Below are 19965 nucleotides of genomic sequence, written 5' to 3'. Positions count from 1 at the left end.
ACATTAAAGATCTATAATTTGGAAGCAACCCTAAATCTATTTATGATTTGGAAGTATAGATTTACATGAATTATTGTCTGTAACAATTTTTCATCAACTTCAGTTATAACTAATCATTATTTAAAATGGAGTTTTCAAGTATAAAACCAATCTATATCTAGATAAGGAGAGATTTTGCTCTAAGTGGTTATTGTGATAGAGGGGAAGTATTACAAGAGGGTGGACACTGTCAACATAAAATATGCAATGATCTCAAGGTTGAGCAGAAATGTATATTATTTATCGGGTGTTGAGGAGTTGAGTGTGGTGTGGTCAAGGAACACTGATCCTTGATGTCAGCTGATCCCCTGAAAAGGGCTTGTAAAAGATGGGACAAAGTTCAAAAGCCTGGGGAAACTGACTGAATTTTGATCAAGTTGTTGAGCATTTTGTCCATATTGATCAATAGAAAAGAGGAGTACAGCTAATTATTTATGAATCAGATAATTGGTAATTTGGAATATCTGTATTGAGCCTTAAGGTAGACAAGTGGGTCACCTATGAATCTAAATCAGTAAGGGATAGATGGGTATTTGTGGTAGGCACTATCCTAGAATTCACAGTGGTAGCGGGGATATTGAGGTGGAGCAGGACAAAATATTCCTTAACTGTTGCTTTGTAGAAACACATGGCTAAGGTGAATTTCAGCATGGTCAGGGGAAATTAAGTCAATAGGCGTGAAAGGTCAACTAATTTGCAAAGTAAGATAACTTAAACTCTAAACCTAACTCTTAATTACTGAGTAGTTAGTCTGAATCACTCATTTTTTAAGGTGAGTTGCATTCTACATAAACAATTCACAAGTAATTTTTTTAATGTTTACTATAACATTAAAAATAGAGTAACATTTCTTAGTTTTCGCCCACAATTTGTAAAAATAAAGTATCTTGTCTGAAAAAATTAGAATATAACTTCCCTCATTTGGAAAAACAATTATCTTAATTGCAAATCCATTAAGCAATACTGGTTTTTTCTACCTTAAATTGCAGATTCTTTGTCAGTTGATTAGAAATAATTGTATATGTTCTAATGAACAAAAATGTCTATGAAATATAGCATGTATAAATTAGTTACAATTTAATGCCATTTCATCTCATACATTGCATATATTTTATAAACATAATTTTCTACAATTAACTTATCTATATCTTATGGGAACATGATATCTAATATACATCAAAATAAGCACTTTTTCTTATTAATATTTAGAAAAATTTAAAATAATTTCTAGAATACAAGTAACTGTTTATAAAATAGCTTTCTTTCTGTTCAGTTTCTTAGAAATTGAAAAGGTCATAATATATCATCTAACCATTAGGAAGAATTGACAATTAAAACATAAGCATTAAATCAGAATATGGGAGATGAATAAGTCTCAAAACAAGTGGTGAGGCAGTAGTGATTTAGCTGCTTAGTAGTGTGCCTGAGGAAAATCTCTACAACAGATATTTCAGAGAATTTGTCTATTTATAGTAGCAGAAAGATTTTAATAATTTATTTCTGACACAATATTTATTAGACAATATATTAAAAAGAAGCTTATTTCCTTACACTGTTGCATGTATAATAAGTGCTCACTGGAGACTTGGAAAAATGGGTGAGTGTGTGTGAGTATGAAGAGACAGAGAGATATTTTGCTAAGTGGTGTTTGAGATAACATAAGAATAGATTAACAGGGCTAGAGAAAAGCCTCAAAAAATTTGCATTCCACACCCTTTAGGCATCTGCAATAACTGACAGAATTCTTAGAGTAATCGTTTCACAAAAGCTCAGAGTATAGAGATGAAAAATGCTACATTTGCAAGAATCAACACTTTGAGTGGATTACAAGATGGTGGAATGGGGAAAAGTCAAACTGCTTTAGGCTAGAGGAAAATAGTAAAAAAAAAAAAGGGGGTGTTGGTGGTGGTGGAGGGTGTGTGTGGGAGGAAGTGCATTCTCAGGGGAGAGTTGGAGAGAAAACTGCAGGGGAAATTCTACAGGAGAAAGAGGGATGCCATGGATCAGTTTGAAAGGCGTGGGTGCACAGTAACGTGCACGAACACAACATACAACCCCAGCAGCTGAGAGCTGGAGGAAGTGCCAACTTCAGAAAGCAAGATGAGATCAGACTGCAGCAACCTTTGTCGCTGGTGATAGAGTCAGAGGGAGAGCCTGGCAGATTGTGCTGTCTATGAGTCATTCCTGGAGCCCTAAGGGGGACAGGGTATTGACTAACACAGCAAAAGTAAAGGAGTATATTTCTCTCTCTCCATCCCTCCCACAATGGCTCCTGGTAATTGGCTGACAGGGAGGCAACATTTTAAACATAAGTAGCAGTTGTGGCAGCTGTTTTGTGTGCGCTCAGCAACTGGCAGGTTCAAGATGCCATGCTGGACAGCAGCGGGGGCGTGGCAGCAGCTCTGGTGCACACACTGGACAATGGGCAGGGAGAAGGAGCCATTCTGACATCAGTACCAGCTGCAAAGGCTCTTGTACATGCCCAGCAACTGGCTGGGAGAAGGTGCCATTGTGAAATGAATAGGGGCTGTGGCCAGCACCTCTTGGAAACTTATGTAATCCAGGGATTTTACCAGAGGGAAAAATCCATGTTCTCCACTGACTTTGAGTCTGGCTGAGAAGATTGACAGGGGTCTTGGCACCCACATGGGACTGTGAGGTGCCCCCACCCTCTCAACATACCACACTTCTGAGGCTCAAATTGACTAAGTAGAGCACCCATAGGCAGTTGACTCTGGGAATGTTTTTGACTCTCTGTGGATAAGACAGGCTAGCAGGGAAGAGCAGATCCTCTGTACCCTCTGACTGTTGTAGACTTGCGTGTTCAGACTGTGGGAACTCTGTGACTGGATGAGAGGGTGCAGGGCATAGATGGTTCTCAGGGCAATCACTGTATGCTGTTCCACACACTCAGTGATCCCCGATTGCCTGGGGTTGGCCATTGCAGTGGGATCTCTGTTCACACTGAGAACTGGACAGATTCCAGATTCTTTGTGTGGCTCATACAGCAGCACAGGTGTGTTATCCACACTGTGGGCTATTACCTCAGCATGGATCACCTTGGAAGAGAAGTGAGGGTGTGATTACACCAACAGAGATTCCCATATCTTCCTTCCTGCTAACAAAAGGAGAACTGCCATGCCCAACTTGGCTGTCACCCTGGATAGTCACACCATCACAGAATACTGACCAGAACTCCCTGGCCAAACCCAGCACATGCCATCAGATCATAGAAGAAATCAAAAGAGACATAAAAATGGAAAAAATCTTCATGTTCATGTATTGGAAGAATCAATATCATCAAAATTGTCCATACTACCCAAAGCAATTTATAGATTCAATGTGATCCCATTCAAAATACTAGTGACATTCTTCTTAGATCTGGAATAAACAATGGCAAAATTCATAAGGAAACACGAGACTCCAAATATCTAAAGCAATCTTAAACAACAAAAACAAAGCTAGAGGCATCAAAATACTAGATTTCAAGACATACTGCAGGGCAGTTACAATCAATACAAACCTGGTAATTGCAAAAAAATAATGTGTAGACCAATGGAACAAAGAAACTTCAGAAATCAAACCATGCATCTACTACAAATTTATCTATGACAAAGCAGATAAAATCAGTTCCTGGATCAAGGACACTCTCATAAACAAATGCTACTGAGAAAACTGGATCTCTGCATGCAGAAGTTTGAAACTATATCATTACCTTACACAAAAATCCACTCAAAAGGGATCAAAGACCTAAATTTATGACCTGATATAATCAAATTACTAGAGAACATTGTAGAAACCCTACAAGACATTCGTCTATGGAATGACTTCTTATAAAATACTCTGGAAGCACAGGCAATCAAAGCCAAAATTGACAAATGAGATTACATTAAGGTGAGAAGCTTCTGCAACTGCAAAAGAAACACTCAGTAAGGAGAAAAGGCAATTGACAGAATGGGAGAAAACATTTGCAAATGAAGTAACTGATATAGGATTAATATCCAGAATCTATAAATATATATAAATATTATATAATAATATATAAAATATAACACATATATTATATTATATTATATTATTGTTTATATATTTATATATTATATAATATATAAAACATATTAATATATAATATACAAATAAATATATATATATAACTCAAGAAACTATACAACAACAAAACAAACAATACAGTTAAGAAAGGACTTGAGCAGGCATTTTTTTCAAAAGAGCAATTTCAAATGGCCAACAGACACATGAAAAATGCTTAGGATCACTATCCAACAGGGAAATGCAAATGAAAATCACAGTGAGGTTTCACCTCAACCTATTAAGAATGGCTCTCATACAGAAATCAACATATAACAAATGCTGGTGAGGATGTGAGACAAAGGTACCTTAACCCACTGTTGGTGGGAATATAAACTGGTCAAGCCACTGTGGAAGGCAGTATGGAGATATGTCAGAAATCCGAATATGGACCTACCATAGGACCCAGCCATCCTATTCTTGGGAATTTACCCAAAAGTAAAAAAGAATTCAGCATCTGAAAGATTTATCTGCAACCCTTTGTTTATGGCAGCTCAGTCACAACAGCTAAGATATAGAATTAACCCAGATGTCCATCAACTGAAAACTGGAAAAAGAAATTATGGAACATATACACTGTGGAATACTACACAGTGGTTATAAAAACAAAATTCTGTCATTTTCAACAAAACAGATGCAACTGAAAACCATTATTCTTAGTGAAATAAGCAACTCCCAAAAATACAAATACCGTATGTTCTCTTGTTCTGTGGTAGCTAGTAGAGTACCTAAAAGGTAACATAGAGGAGTGAAATTGACACTTTGAGGTGTGCTGATTTTTAATAGTGTTTGTTCCCACTGTTGAGGAACAGTGTTGTTTTTCTTCATTCTATCTGTTGAACTCTTTACTTAGTATAGGGTTGTTAATCTTATGAGTATAAAGGTAATTAAAAATAGATCTTTGTAAAAAAAAAAAAAATGGGAATAGAAAAGGGAGGAGAGAGAATGATGGGAATAAGGGTGGGAAGCAAAGTAGGAGGAGAATTACTATGTTCCTAAATTTGTATATATGAAATGCATGAAGTTTGTATTTCTTAAATAAAATTTTTTTTAAAAATGTCAAGGCAGAAGATTATAGCCTTGGGAGCCTACATCAAGAAATTGTAATGGCACTAAATAAATGAGCTATCAATGCATCTCAAAGACCTAGGTAAACAACAACAAACCAAACCACAAGTTATCAGGAGGAATTAAATAATTAAAGTTAGAGAAGAAATAAAGAAAATTGTAACCAAAGTAGCCAATATAAAACATCATTCAATTAAAGAGCTGGCTGTTTGAAAAATGACCAAAATTGGCACACTATTGGTCCAACTAACAAAAAATGGTTTTGGGGAGTAGATGCAAATCAATAGATTCAGAGATGAAAAAGAAAATGTAACAGGCCGGTGCCGCGGCTCAATAGGCTAATCCTCCACCTGCGGCGCTGGCACACCAAGTTCTAGTCCCGGTCGGGGCACCGGATTCTATCCCGGTTGCCCCTCTTCCAGGCCAGCTCTCTGCTATGGCCTGGGAGTGCAGTGGAGGATGGCCCAGGTCCTTGGACCCTGCACCCGCATGGAAGACCAAGAGAAGCACCTGGCTCCTGACTTCGGATCAACGCGATGTGCCAGCCACAGCGCGCCGGTGGCCATTGGAGGGTGAACCAACGGCAAAGGAAGACCTTTCTCTCTGTCTCTCTCTCTCTCACTGTCTACTCTGCCTGTCAAAAAAAAAAAAAAAAAGAAAGAAAATGTAACAACAGTCACCACAGAAAGAAAATGAAGCATCTGGAATTACTACAAAAAGTTGTATGCCAACAAATTGGAAATTCTAGAAGAAATGGATAGATTCCTGGACACATACAATCTACCAAAATTGAGACATGAAGACATAGAAAACCTAAACAGACCAATAACTAAGATGGAGATTGAATCAATAATAAAGACCCTCCCAAAAAAGAAAACTCCAGGACCAGATGGCATTACAAGCTATTAAAAACAGTTGAAAAGTAGAGAATCCTCCCAAGCTCCTTCTATGATGACAGTATCACCTTAATTCTTTTTTTAAAACTTTTATTTAATAAATATAAATTTCCAAAGTACAGTTTATGGATTGCAATGGCTTTTCCCCCCACATAATTTGCCTCCCACCTGCAACCCTCCCATCTCAAACTCCCTCTCCCATCCCATTCACATCAAGATTCATTTTCAATTCTCTTTATATACAGAAGATCAACTTAGTATATACTAAGTAAAGATTTCAATAGTTTGCACCCACACAGAAACACAAAGTGTAAATTACTATTTGAGTACTAGTTATAGCATTAATTCACATTGGACAACACATTAAGGACAGAGATCCCACATGAGGAGCAAGGGCACAGTGACTCCTGATGTTGACTTAACAATTTGACACTCTTGTTTATGGTGTCAGTAATCACCCTAGGCTCTTGTCATGAGTTGCCAAGTCTATGAAAGTCTTTTGAGTTCATTGACTCTGATCTTATTTAGACAAGGCGATGGTCAAAGTGGAAGTTCTCTCCTCTCTTCAGAGAGAGGTACCTCCTTCTGTGATGGCCCATTCTTTCCACTGGGATCTCACTCACAGAGATCTTTCATTTAGGTCCTCTTTTTTTTTTTTTCCCCAGAGTGTCTTGGCTTTCCATGCCTAAAATACTCTCATGGGTTCTTAGCCAGATCTGAATGCCTTAAGGGCTGAATCTGAGGCCAGAGTGCTGTTTAGGACATTTGCCATTCTATAAGTCTGCTGTGTATCCCGCTTCCCATGTTGGATTGTTCTCTCCTTTTTAATTCTATCAGTCAGTTCGTATTAGCAGACACTAGTCTTGTTTGTGTGATCCCTTTGACTCTTAGACCTATCAGTGTGATCAATTGTGAACTGAAATTGATCACTTGGACTAGTGAGATGACATTGGTACATGCCACCTTGATGGGATTGTATTGGAATCCTCTGGCACATTTCTAACTCTACCGTTTGGGGCAAGTCAGACTGAGAATGTCCCAAACTGTACATCTCACCTTAATTCTTAAACCAGAAAAAGATACAGCAGAGAAAGAAAACTGTAGAATAATATCCCTGATGAACATAGATGCAACAATCCTCAACAAAATACTAGCTAATCAAATGCAACAGCGTATCAGAATGATCAGTCTCCCAAACCAAGTACAAATTATCCCTGGTATGCAGATATTATTCAACATTCACAATCAATAAATGTGGTACATCAAATTATTGGAATGAAGAATAAGAACCATATGATTATCTAAAAGATGCAGAGAAAGTATTTAATAAAATGCAACATCCTTCCATGATGCAAACCTTAAGCAAATGGAGTATAGAAGGAATATTCCTCAATGCAATCAAGAGAATTTGTGATAAACCCACAACAAACATCTTACTGAATGTGGAAAATTTGGAAGCATTTCCAGTAAGATCCAGAACCAGACAATGCTTCCTTCTCTCAGCATTGATATTCAATATAGTTCTGGAATTTTAGCCAGACCTATTTGGCAAGGAAAAGAAATCAAAGTGATGTAAATTGAAAATGAGGACATCAAACTATCCTTATTTGGAGATGACTGATTCTATATTTAGGAGAACCAAAAGACACCATTAAGAGACTATTGGAACTCATAAAAGAGTTTGATAAATTGGAAGGATATTAATATATGCAAAAAATCAGTAGCCTTTTTATACACAGATAATGCAATGACTGAGAAAGAGATTCTAAGATCAATCCCTTTCACAAAAGCTACAAAAAATTAAATACCTAGGAATAAATTTAACCAAGGAGTTCAATGATCTCTATGATGAAAATTTCAAAAATTAAAGAAAGAAATAGCAGAGGACAAAACAAAGAAAAAATCTCTCATGTTCATAGATTAGAAGAATTAATATCACCAAAATGTCTAAAATACCAAAAGAAATGTACAGATTCAATGCAATCGCAATGAAAACACCAACAGCATTCTTCTCAGATCTAGAAAAATGATACCAAAATTTAAATTTGGTATTAAAATGATATAGAAACACAAGAGAGCCCGAATACGTAAAGCAATCTTATACAACAAAACAAAGCCAGGGGGGCCGGCGCTGTGGCATATTGGGTAAAGCCGACGCCTGCAGTGATGGCATCCCATATGGGCGGGCGCTGGTTCGAGTCCCAGCTGCTCCACTTCCGATCCAGCTCTCTGCTAAGGCCTGGGAAAGTAGTAGAGGATGGGCCAAGTGATTGGGCCCCTACACCCATGCGGGAGACCTGGATTGAAGCTCCTGGCTCCTGTCTTTGGATCAGCGCGGCTCTTGCTGTTGTGACCAGCTGGAAAGTGAACCAGCGGATGGAAGACCTCTCTCTCTCTCTCTCTCTCTCTGCCTATTAAATAAAAATAAATAAATCTCTCTCTCTTTAAAAAAAAAAAAAAAGCTAGGGGAATCACAATACCAGATTTCAATATGTACTACAAGGCAGTTATAATCAAAATAGTCTGGTACTGGCAAAAAATAGACATGTAGACCAATGGAACAAATAGACACACCAGAAATCAATCCATACATGTACAAACTACTAATCTTGGGCAAGGGAGCCAAAATTAATCTCTGGAGCATGGACAGTCTTTTTAATAAATGGTTCTGGGAAAATTGGGTCTCTGCATGTGGAAGAAAAAGAAAACAATAGGTAAATTTATACACCAGAATTAAAGAGCAAAATATGTAAGATTTCATGGTTTTACTGTGTCATGTTCCAGTATATTCCCTTTCTGGCATACAGAATAAGAATTTAAAAGTCATTAATAAAGAGTAAGTTCCAAAACTCCCTTTATTGTGTATTCTCTTATTGGGGTACTTAGATTTTTCAATACAGAGGTCTTTGATCAACATGAACCTCAGTTAATAATTCAAGCTTCAGAATGTCTAAATTGTTTACCAACCACATATGAGATCTCAGATCTGCCTAGATTTCTAAATGACCAAACTTGCATAACCTAGTGAATAAGAATTTTCAACAAGTAACTATAAAAAGAACAATTAATATATGCAAAGTGACGGGGAAAAAACTCCACATTTTAAAATATTTATTTTTGAGAGAGAGATAGAGAGACAGGGACACTGAAAGAGAGAGAGAGAGAGAGCGAGTTCTCATCTGCTGGCTTCACTCCCTAAATGACTGTACTTGACAGAACACAGATCTCTGTCATGAACGACAAAACTGAATTACTTGAGCCATCACTGCTGCTTCCCAGGATTTATATTACTAGGAAGCTGGGATCAGGTGCCAGAGTCAAGTATTGAACATAGGAATACTATATGCTTAACCACTAGTCCAAACACCTGATCCCCCTGGCTCTAAAATTTAAGATTAAATAAAAACAAAAACCAGAGTCCAAGCATCCCCTTTTGTGTCCCTAGGAACCAACTTTGACATACTTTAGGTGTGTCAGTGTTTGCCAATTTTAATTCATTTGTGGAAAATTTTATTTTAACATTCCTCATCATGGATTGACATACTGCTTGGTTGCTTTTCAGAAATGAGCATCAGAACACTAATCAATCAATGTTTATTTATTCATATATATCTTAAAACAGGAGGACGTATCATTATATTAGAATTTTATCTATGTACTACATTAAAGCTGTTCTCCTGTACAAATATCACATTAACATGATAATACAAGAAATAAAGTTATATTACTTGTGTTATGGCATCAAGCATCATTTTGCAAGTACAGGATGTTTTCCTGTAAAAATTGTTACAGTTATGCATAATTATGCAATTTTGACTTCTAGAAAAAGGCAGCAATGCCCAAAAGTTTTATTCATTTTGAATTTTAGCACAAATTTTTATTTTCTGTAGCAATTCTACCCATTCTGCAAAATAGACATGAGTGTACATTTGTATGATCATTGTTTTAAAACACTTTACAGATTAAAATTCTTATGATTTTAATTATAATTTTAGTCTCTTAAGATGAAAGATTTTGGGGCCGGCACCATGGCTTACTTGGTTAGTCCTCCACCTTAGGCACCGACATCCCATATGGGCACTGGGTTCTAGTCCCGGTTGCTCTTCTTCTAGTCCAGCTCTCTGCTGTGGCCTGGGAGTGCAGTGGAGGATGGCCCAAGTGCTTGGGCCCTGCACCCACGTGGGAGACCAGGAAGAAGCACCTGGCTCCTGGCTTTGGATCGGTGTAGTGCTGGCCACAGCGGCCATTTGGAGAGTGAAACAACGGAAGGAATACCTTTCTCTCTGTCTCTCTCTCTCTCATTGTCTATAACGCTACCTGTCAAAATAAAATTTTTAAAAAAGATGAAAGATTTCTCCAATAAACAAGATGTGTACTTGGGTTTTTATATTCATTTAACACTGTTGTACAGAATTTTACAAAAATGTGAGATATTTTTTTCACCCTGAAGAAAAATAGCTCAATTATGAAGTGCTGCAAAATAACCTAATCACTAAAGCATTGTGAAAGTGCTTTGGAATTTTAATATTCTTTTGCATCATAGAATTCTTTAGAAACTTCCAGTAGAATGCTACTTTCACTGATTATTTTTTCATAACCCATTCTTTGAGTCAGAAGGTAGATGGGAATAATCAGTAAGGAGTGAAATATAATTAAAATGATAGACTATTTCCATCTAAATGCCAGATGTTTAAGAAGTAGGCAGGGCCGGCGCCGCTGCTCAATAGGCTAATCCTCCACGTGCGGTGCTGGCACCCAGGGTTCTCGTCCCGGTCCGGGCGCCGGATTCTGTCCCAGTTGCCCTTCTTCCAGGCCAGCTCTCTGTTGTGGCCCAGGAGGGCAGTGGAGAATGGCCCAAGTGCTTGGGCCCTGCACCCGCATGGGAGACCAAGATAAGCACCCGGCTCCTGCCTTCGGATCAGCATGGTGCGCCGGCCGCAGTGCGCCGGCCACGGCGGCCATTGGAGGGTGAATCAATGGCAAAGGAAGACCTTTCTCTCTGTCTCTCTCTCTCTCTCTCTCATTGTCCACTCTGCCTGTAAAAAAAAAAAAAAAAGAAAAAAAAAGTAGGCAGTCATTTATTGAACAGTTTTAAAAATTTATTAACAGAAGAAAGATGCATTGAAATTCATCAAAACATAAAATTTGAATATATTTAAAAAAAACATTAAAATTTGAAGTCTTGCCATGCATTGTCTCAGGTCATAAGAAATAAAACTAGAAGTCAGCAATAAGGACAGTAGAAAATTTACAGTACATTACAAACTTTAGAAATGGAACTTGAACAATATGCTCTTGAACAGATTATTGCAGCAATTTTAGAAAGAAACATGTAACATTGAAACAAAAGAATATAAAAACACACTATATTGAAATCCATGGGAAACTACAAAAGCACTATTAAGAGGAAAATGTATAGTAATGAGTGCATTCATTTAAAAAATAGAAGGGCAGACATTGTCAGTGGGTTTAGCTACTGTTTGGGATATCCATTTGCCTTTTGGAGTCTCAGTTCAAGTCCTGGCTATTCTGCTTCTAATACAGCTTCCTGGGAGCCAACTGAAGACATATCAAGTGCTTGGACTCCTGTCAACCACATGGGAGACCTGATGGATTTCCAGGCTCCTGTTCTTGGCCTGTCCCAGCCCTGGCTGTTGCAGACATTTTGTGAGTGAACCAGAGGATAGAAAATCTTCTCTATCTCCCTTTTTGTCTTTCTCATTCTGCCTTTCAAGTAGATGGAAAATAAATAAACATTTTTTTAAAAAAGAAAATTTCAAACAAACCTAACAATACATCTCAAGTACTTAGAAAAGCAAGAACAAATTAAATCCCAAATTAGCAGTAGGTGAGAAATATTAAGGTTTAGAGCAGGAATAAACAAAATTGAAACAAAAAAAAAATACAAAATATCAACAGACTTTCTGAAAAGATAAGCAAAATAGCCATTGTTTAGCCAGACTAAAAAAGAAAGAAGCTAAAAATCTCAAATAATTAAAATCAGAGATGAGAAAAGAGACATTACAACTGATACTACAGAAATGCAAAGGAGCAGGGCAGGGGCTGTGGCATAGCCAGCACAGCTGTTGCTGCGACACGGGCATCACATAAGGGTGATGGTTTGAATCCTGGCTGCTCCGTTTCTGATCTAGCTCCATGCTAATGAGCCTCTGAAAGCAGCAGAAAATGATTCAAATTCATGGGCCTCTGCACCCACGTGGGAGACCCAGAAGCAGCTCTGGACTCCTGGTCAATGATCAGCCTAGCTCTGGCTGTTGCAGCCATTCAGGGAGTGAACTAGTAGATAGAAGATTCTCTCTCTCTGTCACTCTTTCTCCCTCTTTTTTCCCATCCTTCTCTCTCTCTTCTCTCTCTCTCACTTTCTCTCTGCATTTCAAATAAATAAATAAATCTAAAAAACAGGAATGCAAAGGAATAAAAAGAAAGCACTGTGAGCAACTGTATGCTAAGTCATTGGAAACTTTTGAAGAAAGGATATTGAAGAACTGAGACATTCCTGGATACGCATGATCTACCAAGATTAAATCAGGGAGATGCAGAAGATCAAAACAGAACTGTAGCAAGTAACAATCTACAGATTCAGCGTAATCTCTATTGAAACACTAATGAAATTCTTTATTAAATTAGAAAAAGTCCTGAAGTTCATATGCAACCATAAAAGATACAGAATAACTAAAATGATCCTGAGTAAAGATAAATCAATAAAACTAGAGGCATAAGAATATCTGACTTCATAGCATACTACAGAGCTATAGTAATTAAAACATGGTACTTGCATAAAAACCAATATATAGAACAATGAATAGCGAACCCAGAATAAAGGACAATTCAGAAATTAATCCATAAACATACAGTCAACTGTTGACAAAGTTGTCAATAATATACATCGGAGAAAGGTAATCTTCTCAATAAATGGTGTTGGCAACACAGGATACACATTTGTGGAAAAATGAAGTTAGATCCCTACCTCTCACCATCCACAAAACTCAACTCAAGATGGATCAAAGGCCTAAATGTAAGACTTCAAAGTATGAAATTTCTTGAAAACGTAAGTGAAGCATTACAGGACATTGATGTAGGCAGTGGTTTTTGGGTAAAACCCCAAAACTGCAGGCAACAAGACAAAAGCTAGACAAATGGGATTATATCAAACTAAGAAACTAGCATACAATAAAGGAATCAATAGAGTGAAGATGTACCTAACAGAATTGAGCAAATATGGGGCAGCATTTCATACAGCAGTTGTTACTGAGGACGCTCAATTCCATATCAGAAGGCCTGGGATTGAGTCTTTGCTCTATTCCCATTCCAACTCTATGCTAATGAAATACCATGGGAAGCAGCAGGTGATACCCATAGCTACTTGGGTTCTTGCCATTCACATAGGAGTCTGATCTGAGTTCCCGGAACCTGGCTTTATCCTGGCCCAATGCTGGCTGTTGCTTGCATTTCAGGAGCTAACCAGGGAATGGAAGATTGGAAGCTTGCTCGCTCTCTCCTTTACAAATAAATATATTTCAAAAGTATAATGTAATTTCAGCAAAAAAGTTATTCCAGGCACATTAAACAAGGATTAATATGTATGTAGTGAAATAAAATCAACTCAACCTCCAATTCTCCCAAAGCCAATTCCATTCTCTCCTTCAGTATTTCCTACTAATATTAAAAATATATTAGTAAAGATGTTTATTCTTTCCATATTTTAGATCAGATATGAATTTCTGAGTATCTGAGTTAAGTGAATTTTTTTTATTCTATTACAACATATATGAATAGACTTAGTATCATTTCCCAGTTGCCTTAGATGATATAATTCCTTTGTTTTCTAGAACGTAGATTTGAAAGTAACCAAAACACATTCCCTCTTTCTGGATAATGCTTTCTCCATTTAATTTAATTCTAAAACATCAAGTTTGATTAGGTATGTTTCTTTTTATTTGTTTGGCACTGCTTGGATCATTTCAGTCAAAAGATTCTAAACATTCAACTCAGGGGAAATTTAGTTTATTAGTTCTTTGATTATTTTACCTCCTCAAGAGTCTCTCTCCCACTCTCTGACAGTTTTCATTAGGTAAAATTGGAAATTCAGGACATTTTCTCTTTGAGTTTGTCTTTTCTATCTTTACCTCCTAAAAATAAAAAGTATATAATTAACTTATTTTTATGGAGCATTTACTAAAGTGCATATACTCTACGCTCTTCAATTTAATCCAGTTATCTCTGAGGTATATGAGGTAGATTTATATTTAATTCATTTTGGCCTATTAGATGTCAAAATATTTATGATTACATTTTCTTAGGTAATATAATTCAAAAATTCTATGAATAATGACAGTGGCTGAAAAGATGGGTTGCACACCTACCTCTTTTTCTCTTCTAAAGTATATAACTATAGACAGACAGACATAGATTTGTTTCAAATTTTGTTTTCTAATTGTTCAATTTAGCCTTCACATATATGCATTGTTTTTTTTTATCATTTTCTTTGAAATTCACTTATGGAGACAATTATATCTCATTAATAACTGTGTCTTATTTCTTTATGGAGAAATTAATGCACAGATCATTGAAGTACAACTTGGTAATTTTGATAAATATGCATACCCATGTAGCTAGCACCTATTTCTCCTCAAAAATTTCTGCCATGCTTCTTTCCAATCACCAACAACAGAATCAAATGTTCTGATTTCTGTCATTATAGATTGTACATTGTCTAGTCTTAAACCTTATATAAATAAGGTCAAACATAAGGGAAAGCTTGGCTTCTTCAGTCAACCCAATATCCTTAAGATGCTTGCACTTTGTTTTATTCATCAGTGGCTTGCTTCTTTTTATTGCTAGGTAGTTTTCACTTACATGCATGTGAAATTACTTATTTTATTCTCTGCTGAGATAGTTATCTTGATATTCTTACACACTTATCTCTGTGGGCTTGCGCCTCCATTTCTTTTGGGTGTATACCTAGAAATAGCATTTCTGGAACTGGTTGTAAGTAAGCATTTAATGGTGTAAGGAAATGCCTATTTTTCATTTTATTGCTTTTAAAAAATGAATGCAATCTTTCTTTAATCTAATAATTTCAATAATCTCTGCAAAGATCCTTTACATTGGACCCCTAGAACATGGAAAGAGATAACTGTTAGCTTTGGTGACTTGGATAATAAATCTCACTCCAGAATCATGTTGGTAAATGTTTAGCAATTTCTTTTCCCTACTAATTTGTAAAATAATGTCCCATCATGGCCAGTGCAAGGCTACCAATATGATGTCAAACCAACTCCCCAAATTTCCTAAAATTACATGTTATTTTCCCCAGTAGAAGTCAACTTCAATACTGCACTGGTCTTAGCATCTTATTTCTAGCAATGGAAAAAATAAAGCTAGACAATTCACTGACCATTAAGTCCCACTTCTTCCCAGGCATTTCTGAACAATGGAGTTCATAATAAGCAATATTTATAGAATTCTGACTAAATATCAAGTACCAGACCAAATGCATCAAATGCTGTGACTTTAAAATCACTTGTATACACAACAATGGTGGGAAAATGCACATTTTCATAGATGATAGTATCTATATGTAGCTTCTATTCTTCTACAATACAGAATATTGATGAATTGAAAGAACAGATTCTTGATAGTACAAATTATTTAAATATACATACTTTACAGAATCAATGTTATTTTTAATTTGTGATAGAAACTTAAGCTTAAAATTATATGTAAAGACAAACTTGAAATCCAAAATCAAACAATCATGAGGGGAAAAAGAGATTTCATATTGTATTCAAAAGCAATTCAAGTTAAATTATCATTATCGTAAGTAACTTCTAAAAATACGTTAGAAAAGAAAAATATATTTTCTTACTCAAAAATTTTTTAAAAGATTCATTTATTTGAAAGTCAAAATTGCAGAGAGAGAGAGAGAAACAGAGAAAGAGAGAGATCTTCCATCTGCTGGTTCACATCCCAGATGGTCCCAATAGCTGGGGCTGGGCCAGACAGAAACCAAGAGCCAAGAGCTTCTTCCAGGTCTCCCACTTGGGTGGCAAGGGCCCAAGAACTTGGACCATCTTTGGCTGCTTCCCCCAGGCCATTAGCAGGGAGCTGGATCAGGAGTGAAACAGCCAAGACATGAACCAATGCCTATATAGGATGCCACCATTGCAGGCAGTAGCTTTATCAGCTATGTCACAAGACCAGTCCCCTCAATTTTTACATATATAAAACACTGCTTCTTTGGAAATTCATCTATCTAATATAGATATATAGATAGATAGAGATATAGATAGATAGATAGAAGATAGGTAGGTAAGTAGGTAGGTAGGTAGGTAGATAGATGATAGATAGACAGCTAGACAAACATACTGATTTTACTGCAGAGTAGAAACTATGTCTCAAGTTCACCAAAGTTCAGCTCATGGAAAAACTGAAATGTCAACTGTCTGCAGGAAGAACTGATCCCTGAATATCAATGCCCTGAGCAAGTCTGACTTGTGCACCAGAGATAAGGGAAGAAAAAGGCAGCTAGCCTTGCCTAAAGACTTTGTTGGTCCCTAAAATAATCTTGATTAGGAGATTACCTTTTGATTTATCCTTACTTTGAGACTACATCTTAGAAATTTTCATGTAATAGCTAAATATTACTAGAGCTTTTAGCACCTCTGATTTCTTTATAAACTAAAAAGTCCCCCAAAACTGAAATTTGAAATATATCCATTTTATCCTTATACAAGTGAAAATAAATTTAAAACAGGGGAATATTGTGCACTTTTTTTGAGGCTTTTTTTATTTGTTTAAAGGGAGGGGAGAGAGAGAGAGAGGGAGAGAGAGAAAGGAGAGGTATATCTTCCATCTGATGGTTCACTCTCCAAGTGAACACAATGGCCAGGTGTGGGCCAGGCCAGACAGAAGCCTGGAAATCCATCCAGGTCCTCCATGTGGGTGGCTATCTTATGCTGCTTTCCCAGACACAATAGTAGGGAACTGGATAGGACCAGAGCAGCCAGTACTGAAACTGTCATTCTGATATACAGGCTCATCCCACAAGACCCGCACTGTCAGGATCAGGTGGGGCAACAGCACTGTTCGGCAAGAAGCACTAGAGACACGTTTCGGTGAACATGTCCATTTATTAACGATCAAGCATAAGCTTTTAAAGGGCAGGTAGAGTGGGCATAGCTAATTCAGGGCTACACTAATTCTATAGGATAGAGCCAATATTGGCACCTCTTGCTTCTCCAATCATCTTGAAAGTCACATAGGCTATGGTAGCTTTCCTGATAGGCCTGGGCCATACTCGGGAGCAGTTAACCTGATTGGCGGAGGTTGGAGGAACATGCCTAGGGCTCCTGGCACCTGCCAGCAGCCAGGCTGCAGGGTCCCTACCAGGAGGCATGGCACGCCATGCCTTCTCAACCTCAAGCATGGGCAGTGCAGGCATCCTCAATGGGATCACCCACACTGATACAGGATGCAGGTGGCTTAACCACTGTGCTCTTAAATAAGTACTGCTTCCCTGTTTTTAGCTTTCCTTTTCTGCGTTCATATACTTTTAGTATCATCTTCTAAATACTCTTTGAGGTCTAAGTCCCAAGTATTATTGCCCATAATAATTTTAGGTGCTATTTTGAAATTAATCATCCAACAAAAATGTCTGGGATAGTGTCTTTCCCTGAAGTCTTCTATGGTTATGTGAAACCCAAACAACTTCATATGGAACACAAACACTTTCCTGACTTAAAATCTGTCTTCCTCTGTGGGCTGTGGTGTGGAGAGCCTCTGAGATACTGCAGGCAGGAACTCCAGGGACCCCAGACCCCCTGCGTGTGTGCCTTTATATGAGGGACACTGCTATTCCATTTCTTTGTGCCAGTTTCTATTAGAACTCCATCACTCACCGCACATGCTGCTTCTTTTTTTTTTTTTTTTTGCCTTCTTAATGATGTTCCCAATATCATAGAAGCTCTCCTTTTTGTGGCATCAAGCTCAGTACTGTGTATTGATCTGCCTATGTTCTTATCACTTCAGTAAAGGATAAGTCCTTGAGGGAAGAAATAGCTAACTTATTGTCTGGCACATCCTTCTACCAACACTGATCTTTGTTTTCCTCCTCTTACCATCAAAATTACTAATAGGTAAAATGTGCTAAGAGATTACCAAGTGCTAAGTATTCTTTTAATCTCTTCATACATCTACATTTCACCTACCATTGTATTTCAGGAACTCTATATATCTCTGTATTATGGATACAGAAATTGAGACTCAAAAAAGTAGAAGTCACTTACCCACAGTCACATAGCTAGTAGGGGGTGGATCCAAAAGACAGTTGGTTCAGCTTAGGGCTGGGTTTTGAGAACAGCAGTTAGTCCCCTTATCTTGATGACAACACCCCATACTGGTGTACCTGGGTTTGAGCCTTGACTTAATTCTTGATTCTAGCTTCCTCCTAATGTTGATTCTGGGAGCCAGTTGTCTTGGTGCGAATAGTTGGGTCCTGTTACACATGTGGGAGATCTGGATTGAGTTTATAGCAGCTGACTTCAGCTTGGCCCTGCCTTGGTCACTGTGGGTATTTGGGGAATAAAGCAGCAGATGGGAGCTACTCTCTCACTCTAGTTTTTTTTTTTTTTTTTTTCTCTCTCTCTCTCTCCCCACTTCTTTCTCTATCTCTCAAATAAATAAAATTTAAAATGGTTATGTGATTATCACTGATACCGAAAATATTTTTTAAAAATTAAGAAAGTCTGTTCTCAGAGGCTGACCTCTAATCACTATAAATCATCATTCATAACTACTGCATTAGGACTACTGAATAAGTAGCTTCCACACTTTTAAGTATAATCATAAATCTACATATTTAGGACCAACTACAGTTATATAAAGCCTTATTTTGTTTTAAGATAAATCTGATGTGTAATAATTTTGATTTAGGTAAGAAAAAAGTCATATATGAATTTGAACAAGCATGTAGTGTATTTTGTTAATGAACAACCGAAGAGTATGATTTTCTTCTCCAATGCCCTCATATTTTTTTAAATTTATTAAAAGTAGAGATTCTAACAGTGAGAGAGAGAGACAGAGAGAAATGTCTTCCTTCCTTTGGCTCACCCTGCAAATGGCAGCCATGGCCATCGCTGTGCTGATCTGAAGCCAGGAGCCAGGTGCTTCCTCTTGGTCTCCCATGTGGGTGTGGGGACCCAAGCACTTGGGCCATCCTCCACTGCCCTCCTGGGCCACAGCAGAGTTGGACTGGAAGAGGGGCAGCCAGGACTAGAACCCGGTGCCCATATGGGATGCCGGCAGTGCAGGTGGAGGATTAACCTAGCGAGCCACGGCACCAGCTCTCTCCTCCTACTAACTTACTATTAACTTTAGTAGTAAGAAAGTGTTTACGGGGAGGGATAAATGGGAGAAATCCCACAATGGAGGCCATGTTAAGCCTGGTCTTGTGTACCGAAGACACAAGGCAGAGAAAGCAAAAAAGGCATTTCGAATTTGCTAAACACTTGAATAGAAAAATGGAACTGCAAAGCTGTTTTCATGTACAAAGGAAAGAATTTTGACATGTCAAAAATACTAAAGGTGTCAAGAGGAGAGATAGATAGTGTTGGGAACATACAGGAAGAAAGATTTCAGGATGAATTGTGAGCAGTGTTCTTAAAAACTCTGTGAAGGAATATGCCTTTTATTTTACAGGAAGAAAAAGCCAAAGGGCTTTTAAGAAGTCTTTACTCAGCTGATTTCAAAAGGCTAGTAGCAATATTTGTTCCCTATTAAAACACAAATGTTTCTACAAGGAAAAGAAATGATTCTGATACAATCACTTTTGGTGCCTTGGCAGATATGAATCAGA

This window comes from Oryctolagus cuniculus, chromosome 9 (assembly GCF_964237555.1).
Source record: "Oryctolagus cuniculus chromosome 9, mOryCun1.1, whole genome shotgun sequence".
Lineage (NCBI taxonomy): Eukaryota > Metazoa > Chordata > Mammalia > Lagomorpha > Leporidae > Oryctolagus > Oryctolagus cuniculus.
The sequence above is the reverse complement of the archived record's forward strand: the minus strand, read 5'-3'. Positions refer to the sequence as shown.